The 6,724-nt window shown below is 36.0% G+C and overlaps 1 pseudogene across 1 annotated transcript in view; it reads right to left on the reverse strand.

Moving 5' to 3' along the window:
• Positions 1 to 396: 396 nt before the first annotated feature.
• Positions 397 to 6,724, reverse strand: part of LOC102840883 — a 16,184-nt pseudogene continuing 9,856 nt past the window's right edge. Inside the window, exons 2-4 of the transcript XR_438769.1 lie at positions 6,631 to 6,724; positions 5,161 to 5,314; positions 397 to 1,047 (exon numbers count right to left, since the gene is read on the reverse strand). The product of XR_438769.1 is annotated as a histone H3.3-like (transcript). The remainder of the gene's footprint in view (positions 1,048 to 5,160; positions 5,315 to 6,630) is intronic.

The raw sequence follows: 6,724 nt of genomic DNA on the forward strand, positions 1-6,724 counted from the left end.
TTTCATTCCAATGTTACAGAATGCAAATACATTAGAGATGCCAGAAAAGACACCCCTCACACACCTTAACATAGCCACACCTCTGATACACACTAATCTTTGTAAATTGAAAACTTAGTATTTAAGTTACTATTAAACATGTAAGGTTTGTGAATTGTGTAGTACATGTTTACATTTTCAAAGATTTTAGTATATACAGAATTGATATGGAATACAATGTATTCAATATTAAGGTTTTATTCCGGCAAACATTCACTACCTGAAAAGTTAAAAAAAAAAAATTTAGAAGGAAAGCTGTTAGTTATCATTTCCTTCTCACACCAAACTTATTTAAATATAAAAAATTCAAGTGAATTAACTGCACATGTAAGGTTGATAATAAAGACCAAAAGCAGGTATAGTTTAATGCATTTTAATAGCAAACTTACAGGAACAGCACAGAAGACAGACAACATTAAAAACATGTACTTGCATGTAGGACAACTCAGTTAGAAAAGTATAGTGAATGGATGGAATCTACCGTATGATAAAAATGCTACAAACACCATTTAGTTGCCGTCAATAAGAAATTTACTTGTTTTAAAAAAATCCAAATGCTGGCATTGTCCAGAAAATTTTAACAGGTTTATTTATAATTGTTATAAAGTTGAACTGCTGAAACTTGTTCACTGAAACATTTTGACTTGCATTAATGCTTTATGTCCCCGCATTTATATTAAAAATCCACACAAATGAAAATGAAAAAACCTCCAATACCTGATTTCTGTCCCCTATTTTTCCATTCGCAATCATATACTTAGGTACCTTTTGACCCCATGGGGAAAAAAAAAAATCTAACGTTCAGAACTACCAATAACAGGAAGAAGAGAATTTTTTTTTTTTTTTAAAGAATGAAATGTTTCCCATTATAGTGGATTCTTAAGCACGTTCTCCACGTATGCGACGTGCTAGCTGGATGTCTTTTGGCATAATTGTTACACGTTTGGCATGGATAGCACACAGGTTGGTGTCTTCAAAAAGGCCAACCAGATAGGCCTCACTTGCCTCCTACAACAGGAAGAAAAAAATTAATGGTGTTATTTCTAACAGATATAACCTATCTATACAGATATGAAGTAAAGTGGCACTTTTGAATTATCTAAAAACCTAGACTTAAGATGTTGACTACTTTACCAAATGCTTAATTTTTGGGCCTATTGGACAAAGGATAAATCAGCTTATAAACACCAAAATCTCAAGTCTATACATTTTTATCAATTATACCAAGAGTCAAATTATATTACTAGTTTAATTTCTCATGAACTGAAATGATTCTTGAGTGAAAACAAAAAAAACCCAACTTAAACTCCTAATATTCTCTAATTGTTATAAAACAATCATGTATTTAATTCAAAATAATACTGACCCCCATCTTTTCCTGATTTGAACAGTATTCATACTTCAACATTTGTTTGATCCCTTGCCTTGCCAAACAATGCAATCTACTTAGCACTGGTTTCCATTTTTCTTTTAGACCTGGTTTAGCCCAAGAGTAATTTCAGTATGTTATAGTTGTCTGAAAAAAAGTTTAAAAAATTCTGGAGTTCAAGTTAAAACATGTGCTCAACTCATTACTCTCCTAGCCCAGGCATCAGTAACAACTTGCTGCCACTGTCTTTAATCCATCTAGTTGCAGGTCCTGCTCTTTTACTGATCCTTTACTTTACACCAAGCAGGGTGCCTTTTTCTAGGGATTGGTCCTTCCTGATCTTTCTCTGCATATTACACCATGATTGCCCAATTCAAAATGCCTTATCTCTTGATTTGAGCTCACTAGACTATTCCTCTTTATGTGTTCCATTTCATTCTTGACAATCTCCAATTCTCCCAGTCACTCCACTTTCAGATTAATAGATGTCAGTAGCTATCTCTTCTCACTTTGAGTTGTGCCCCACAACTCAAAGGAAGGTCCCGAAAGTTGCAACATTCATGTCATTAAGGTTAACTTTACTTGGAAATCCTGCTGGAATTTGAAAACACCAGTGGCACAGCTTTCAGCATCATAAGCAAGAAACACACAAGCCACCACAGCACAACACACTGAAAGATGTATAGGATTTTAGTGGAGTAGGAACATTAAATAAGTTAGTTGATCTTTTCTCCTCTACAAGGAAGTTACTTTTCTGTTCAAGATATGTTTAGGGGAGAACTAAATGGATTTTCATAGTTAATATTTTTATCTTAATAAAAACTTACATAATTTAAGTCCTATCTATAATGCTACTTAATACACAAGATAGCTAACAAAAATTTTTACTTTGCAATAAACTTATTAACACTCCACTTCTAAAAGCATTATCATACCAAATGTTTTCCATTATTTAATTTTATGACAACAAAAAAAGTCCTTCATATATTTATACCGTCATCCTTAGTCCTCTAAGCACTCAAACCAGTTGCTTCCCCAAAGTGACCACCTTATAGGATTAGAGCAGAACTGCCTCATAGTATTTCCAATCATGCCTTATTAAGTTATTTGATGATAGAGACACCTCATTTTATATACCCAATGTCTTGACTTCAAAAAGATGTTCAATAAATAAAATGTTTTTCTATCTAATTCACCACCTATACAGTCCTTCATACCTCACTATTCCAAGTGTTCAAAGCACAATCCTTCAGATTCATTCTTGAGTTATTATGTTGTTGTTAAGTGCCGCTGAGTCGGGTCCTACTCATAGTGACCCTGTATAGGGTTTCCAAGCAGCAGCTGGTGAGTTTGAACCACTGACCTTGTGGTCCAGTGCTTATCCTACAGCAACACGCCAGTGGTTAAAAAGTTTGGAAATTTTAGCATACTCTTGGTATCTTCTTGTTATGTGCTGTCGAGTTGATTCCGACCCATAGCGACCCTGTATAGTTTCCAAGTAGCAGCTGGTGAGCTTGAACCACCAACCTTGCAGTTCAAATGACTTTGCAGTCTGACACATTAGCCCACAGTGCACACTGGTATCTTCTTAGGGAGAGGAAAAGGGTTTCAAAAATGCACATAAACATATTGGCACTAAAATTCCTCAGTAAAGTATTTAGTTCAACCCAGTGTTATCTCAAGATTACACATTTCTAGAATGCTTTTAGGAAATTCAGCACTATGAACTGCTAAATGACAGGGTACAGGTCTTCCACCAGTCAGGTTCTTGAGACTGTTTCAAGTGGTATGATCTATCACCTCCCCTGAGACGCCTTAGATGGGGCATGTGGCAGCTGGGCTCTCAATGCTCTCTTAGAACTCAGGAGCTGCTTTATAAGATTGTATCTGTTAAGTTCTGGGGGAAGATTTAATACACACAAGGGGTTTGACCATGACACAGATATTTCTAATTTTATTACCAATGTCCCAAAGTCACTTAAACATTAAGGCTGTAATGGGAATTAAAGACTGCCATATTAATTTAGTATCCATGAATACCACTTAAAAATAACTACAGAGGAAAGTCATCCTATAACTGAAGGAAAAAACTTACAACACTTAAAAAAAAATGCAGCCAATCAATGCCTGGCTCTTCAGAACACCTAAGCCCACTTTCAACATATGCATACATTTGTGGAGCTGTAGGATAAACACTGGACCACTAACTGCAAGGTCGGTGATTCAAACACACACCAGCACTCATAGAAACCCTATTCAAGGCTGACACAAGTTGGAACAACATTAAAGGCAAAGGCTAATTTTTAAGTTTGTCAATGCCTGTTAAAACATGACAAATCTAATTTAATTTTTATTACCCTCACTTTGTCCATCCCTTTTCAGTATGATTAACAAGTACACTAAATTAAAAAGTTACTAAAGGTCATCCTAAAGGAAAAAAAGTGACATCTGGAACTATATTTAAACATCTTTAAGAACCAAAGTGCATGTATTAAACAACAAAAAAGAACAACAAAAAAACCCAGAGAGATAATACAACAGCAGAGAACAGTTTGCTTGAAATGACAAATATAAAACAAATTTAGCAGCTTTGCATCAATGCTTGGAAATTTTAGTCATACTTCTGTATTTAAAATATAGCAGGACTAGTGACTTGCAATTGTTAATAATGAAAATGGAAGACAAACAGCTGTTAAGTTTTAGGTTAACAGCATGGGATATATAAGTAGTTGAAATTTCAGTAATTTCAACTCACTGAGAATTTAATGGATGCCTACTCCTGAAATCCACCAATCAAATGAAGTTTAGTCTAACCATAGAAACAGCTCAACCAATTACACTTCAGTGCAGAATCCACCTATCAAATCTTCCTCACATGTAAAGCAAAAACCAGGCACACAACAACAGCCTTGAAAATCCAATAGAGTGTCTGCAGATTTTATACTCTCTCCTCAAGAGATTTTGACCCAGGTCTTTGGTGGCATGTAATTTTTAACCATTCTTCCCTCCCTTATCTGATAGAGGTGGTTTTATCATACTGAGAGATACTTAAAAAACAAACAAAAAACATTAACTATATAAAACAGTTTACTTTTTAATGACTAACATTATAATTACACCCAAATACATATCATATTGAGCAAACCACAAGACTTCAAATCCCTGTCCCCTTACATATTCAGTCATCATCTTCAAGCACATACCCTTTTCCTCACCATGACTTAAATGCCATCAAGTTGGTTCCAAATCATAATGACACTGTATAGGGTTTTCGAGGAGCAGCTAGTGGGTTTGAACCTGACAGTCCAGTGCTTATCCTACAGTGCCACACCAGTATTCCATAAACCAAACTAGAAGGGTTCTATGCAAATTTTTAAGTGGTACATTGGAGTATGTACTAGGCTTTGGAGTCAGAGACGGATCTGGGTTCAAATTAATTTTGCCATTTTTTATGTATGACACAGTGGCAGCACCAGTGGGCTCAAACATTAATTGCAAGGTGGCATAGGAATGGGCACATTCTGTTGTGCACAGGGTCATAATTAATCAGAACTGACTTGATGGTACTTAACAGCATGTGTGACATAACCTTGAACAACTTTAATCTCAATAACGAGATAAAAACACCTGTATCACCTACCTCACACACACTAGTGATGACTGAATTATATAAACATAAGCAAAGATTGAGTACTATCCTTAGTGCACAGCAGAATCCCAAACTCTCAGATCTTTCCCCACCCACCATTTACCTGCAAAGCACCAATAGCTGCACTCTGGAAGCGCAGATCTGTTTTGAAGTCCTGAGCTATTTCTCGCACCAGACGCTGGAAGGGGAGTTTACGAATCAGAAGTTCGGTGGACTTCTGATAACGTCTAATTTCACGAAGTGCCACAGTACCAGGCCTTAAAAAATTAGTATCAAAGACATTGTTACCAAACACAAAAGAATAATCTGTCAGGTTTATACAAATGTAGTAATATTTCAAAACATAAATCATCACCTTCAATATCAAATATCAAATATCACCATTTAATCTGTGACCTCAACATTCAAGTCTAACAACTTTAAAACAAAAAGCATAAAATGAAATGCAGGTTCCCGCCAACGAGCTTATCATACTTCATTTTTTCCTATTTATCTTATACACTTAGCTTCCGTTATAATTCTGTTGTAACACTGGAAAGTATTAATTGGGGCAAGCCATTAGTAAGTCATCAAGACTGTTTAGGGAAGATTCACAATTTAGTTCCACTCTCCCTCTTCCCATCTGCACTCTCAATTCTTTTTAAAAACCATTTAAAGACCTACTATACAATCCAATAAGACTTTTAAAAATATATATACTTGTGATATTTAAGCAGTTTCTCAGAATCTTTACTACTGCCCATACCTCAAGGATGATTACATTTGTACAGTGTTTCATCCATATGGAAGTTTATTACTAAGTGACTGTCAGTAAGATACTTACTTTTAATTCTTCCACTGTTAGCTCTTATTTTAGTTAACTGTAATAGCATTTGCTGACAAGCTCCCTAAGTATGGGCAACTTCTGCCCTCTACTGGTGGATGTTCTTAACAACACAACTCAGGTAGTTGAAAACCAAATAAGCAGCTAACATGGAAATAAGCCAATTAGAGCAAATGAGAACTGGGACCCCTTTCTTTACTCAAACAAACCCAAACTACTATCTTCATTAAATTATTTAACTTAAAACAAAAGTAGTCTCAAAAATACATTTTAAAAACACCATATTATTAAAAAATGTTACTTTGTAACGCAATGTTAACACCATTAACATATTAATGGTTTAGGTCTCCTAAGGTCAGATCTGATACTATAGTGGAACCTTAAGGTCAGCAGTTTGAAAATACCAGCTGTTCCGCCGGTGAAAGAGGCGGCTTTCTGCTCCCGCGAAGATTTACAGCCTCGGAAACCCTATACAGGGTCGCTGTGAGTCGGAACTGACTCCATGGCACATAACCAACCAACCAAGGTCACATAGCTTCAAGTTAAACATGTCCCAATAAAACCTGAGACTAAATTTTACACATCTGGATATATCCCTCCCCAACCCCACCCAGCATTAGTAAATATTCAAGAGACAAACACATAAAATTCCCCTGAAGTAAAAAGTTCTCTTGTCATCCACCTTTTTGTTAGCCTCTGCTACCGGGGTCAGCCTTTGTCCCATCCCCATCACTCTTTCTTTTTAAATACCTGTAACGATGAGGTTTTTTCACCCCTCCAGTAGAGGGCGCACTCTTACGAGCGGCTTTTGTAGCCAGTTGCTTCCTGGGTGCTTTCCCACCGG

The sequence above is a fragment of the Chrysochloris asiatica genome, unplaced genomic scaffold, assembly GCF_000296735.1.
Source record: "Chrysochloris asiatica unplaced genomic scaffold, ChrAsi1.0 scaffold00161, whole genome shotgun sequence".
In the NCBI taxonomy this organism is placed as follows: Eukaryota; Metazoa; Chordata; class Mammalia; order Afrosoricida; family Chrysochloridae; genus Chrysochloris; species Chrysochloris asiatica.